The sequence below is a fragment of the Sphaeramia orbicularis genome, chromosome 6 (assembly GCF_902148855.1).
Source record: "Sphaeramia orbicularis chromosome 6, fSphaOr1.1, whole genome shotgun sequence".
NCBI classification, from domain to species: Eukaryota; Metazoa; Chordata; class Actinopteri; order Kurtiformes; family Apogonidae; genus Sphaeramia; species Sphaeramia orbicularis.
The window spans coordinates 56,572,698-56,575,696 of record NC_043962.1 but is presented as its reverse complement, the minus strand read 5'-3'; the positions used below and the strand labels follow the sequence as shown (position 1 = coordinate 56,575,696).

At 44.3% G+C, this 2,999-nt stretch overlaps 1 pseudogene; it reads right to left on the bottom strand.

The window, feature by feature from the left end:
- Nucleotides 1-2,742, bottom strand: part of LOC115420811 (creatine kinase U-type, mitochondrial-like) — a 28,790-nt pseudogene extending 26,048 nt beyond the window's left edge.
- Nucleotides 2,743-2,999: the final 257 nt, after the last annotated feature.

Sequence of the window (2,999 nt, the reverse complement as noted above, 5' to 3'; positions counted from 1 at the left end):
TCTGTCCACACCAGACACTCTGTGGGTTCTTCTGTCCACACCAGACACTCTGTGGGTTCTTCTGTCCACACCAAACACTCTGTGGGTTCTTCTGTCCACACCAGACACTCTGTGGGTTCTTCTGTCCACACCAAACACTCTGTGGGTTCTTCTGTCCACACCAGACACTCTGTGGGTTCTTCTGTCCACACCAGACACTCTGTGGGTTCTTCTGTCCACACCAGACACTCTGTGGGTTCTTCTGTCCACACCAAACACTCTGTGGGTTCTTCTGTCCACACCAGACACTCTGTGGGTTCTTCTGTCCACACCAAACACTCTGTGGGTTCTTCTGTCCACACCAGACACTCTGTGGGTTCTTCTGTCCACACCAGACACTCTGTGGGTTCTTCTGTCCACACCAGACACTCTGTGGGTTCTTCTGTCCACACCAAACACTCTGTGGGTTCTTCTGTCCACACCAAACACTCTGTGGGTTCTTCTGTCCACACCAGACACTCTGTGGGTTCTTCTGTCCACACCACACAGTCCAGTCCTCAGTGTCTGTGGCTTTACTGCTGCTGGTTTTCAAACACCACAGTTTCACGTCCCTCTACAGATCACCATGGGCACCAGGTGTCTCCTGGTCTATTCAGCACCGATAGCACAGCAGCCAAATACAAACTGACCAATAGGCAGTGTTGGGCATATTACTTTTTAAAAGTAATTAATTATAGTTACTAGTTACTTTCTCAAAAAAAGTAACTGAATTACTATCAGAATTACTCCTTAATAAATGTAATTAGTTACCAGGGAAAGTAATTATTGCGTTACTTTTTTGAAAAACCTTCAAATATGTAAAAGGAAAGTGATTTTATTGTGTGTTTCACAGTCAGTTCCATGGAGTAGAGGAGCAGACAGGCAGAAGACCAGGACTGGGGTGAGGCTGGGGTCCACTAGGGCTTGGCTTTTTCACCACATAAGAGGATCTGCATTTATAGAAGCAGATGCTCCTCCAGTTCCTCCCACATCTCTGTTTTCAGTGGCTCCTCTCTGATCCAGCGGTAAATGCCTTCAGTCCAGTCAGTCTGTCACTCATAACTCCTCCCCTAAACTAGCTGCGTTCAGGTGCCTGTGTTGTGCTGGGACAACTCAAACTGGTAGATGTCATTAGTGGTTCAGGTGAAGGGGGCGTGGCCAGCTCAGACTCATGGACACACAGGTGAAGCATGAAGGCAGTGTGGGGGATCTGAAGAGAAGAACGGCTCGCAACGAATCGGTTCTTATCGTTCGCTGAAAAGAGCCGTTCAAAAGACTCGACTCGTCTGTGAACGTCACACCTCTGCTGCCAGGACAGGTAACAGCTGTTAGAGTAACGCACCACATTTCACTGTCGCTAACGGTAACAATGTTGGAATGTTTCAAATACTAACTCATAGATTACCTGTTACTGGAAAACAATAACGGCGTTAGTAACACCACTATTTTTAGCACCGTTATTCCCAACACTGCCAATAGGAGAAGAGCTGACCTAAGGACACGCCTTTAAAGACCGCCCCCCTCATTTGCATAATGAGGCATAAATGTACACAGAAATAGAAAAAGGACGAGTAGAAATAAATAGAGGAAGAAAATGCAAAAGAGGGATACTGAAGAGGTAAATATGACTATGAATAAAAAAATGACAATAAATTAATAAGATGTCAGATGAAAGTAAATATAGAAATAAACAAGAAAAGAGATAAAGAAAATGTACATAGAAAGCAACGCAGAAATAAATGCAGGGATAAAAATTCAATAAGGAAAAATAATAATAAGGACAAAATAGAGAAACAAATGGTACGGAAATGAACTTATCAAGCCATTTGTATATTTGTGTATATATTTTTTATATGGCAGGTTCAGTCCTCCATATTTTCAGGCCGATGCTTCTTAAATGTACAGATTTGCTGCTTTTCTGTCAAATCTGAGGAGAAATAAACATTAGATTTTAATTTGGGTTGTTTTGACTTACAGCTGAGTTCACATGGAATTAAATAACCAGTAGGATTGTTCTGTTCCTATGAACGGCCATATTTTGTTGCACTATTCCTTATGTTCTATATTGTCAGATGTTTGAACATGCACCTCCTCCTGCTCCTCCTGCTCAGGTCTGATGACACAGTTTCAGTGTTTTTCCAGGTAAATCCTGTCATGGTGCAGGTGTCAGCTCTCTGATGTGTGGCTTCTGTTGGTCAAATGTGAGAATAAACTAAATCCTTAGGTTTTTTTTGCCTGATATTCAAATCTAAATGTGCTGTAAATGTTCTCCTTCTTTAATATCCACGGGATGAACAGATGATCAGATGATCAGATGCAGGAGCTGCAGTCTCCTCCCTTCACTAACGCACAAACACTCACACTCAGATTCGGTTCTTCCATCTTTAACCTGGATCTGTACCGGATCTACCGGGGCCGGTCCTGCGGGTACGGGTCCTTACCTGGCCGGGTACCTCCTGCGGACCGGGACTCCGGCGGTGACATGTTCCCGGTGCAGCAGAAAGGCCGCCGTGACCGAACCGGCTCCGACCAAGGACAGGATGCCGAGGTTCCGCCTGGAGGACAGGAGCCTGGAGAAGCTGGTGGCCATGGTTCAGGTCTGGACCAGGAGGGACACACAGGTGGACCAGGAGGGAGGGAGGCTCTGGAGGAATGAGACCCGAATGACGACGGGCGGACGGACTCCAAGGAAAAGCGTAAAGACGCACAGAGACGCACCGACGCACCGGAGATGTCAGAGTAAAAGTCTGTTCAAGCACAAACAGGAGCATTCAAGCAGTTTAGAAAGAGTTATTTAAATACACTGAACTGTCTGATGCATTTATTTATGTTAGATATGTTATGTTTATTTATTTTTATACTATTATTTGTCTATTCTGCTGTGTGTCTTTAATCTATGCATTATTTTCTTCAATTTATTGGTTCAAATGCTTTTTCTTCTTGACATCTTGATGTGTGTTTGTTCAAAAGTTACATGTCGT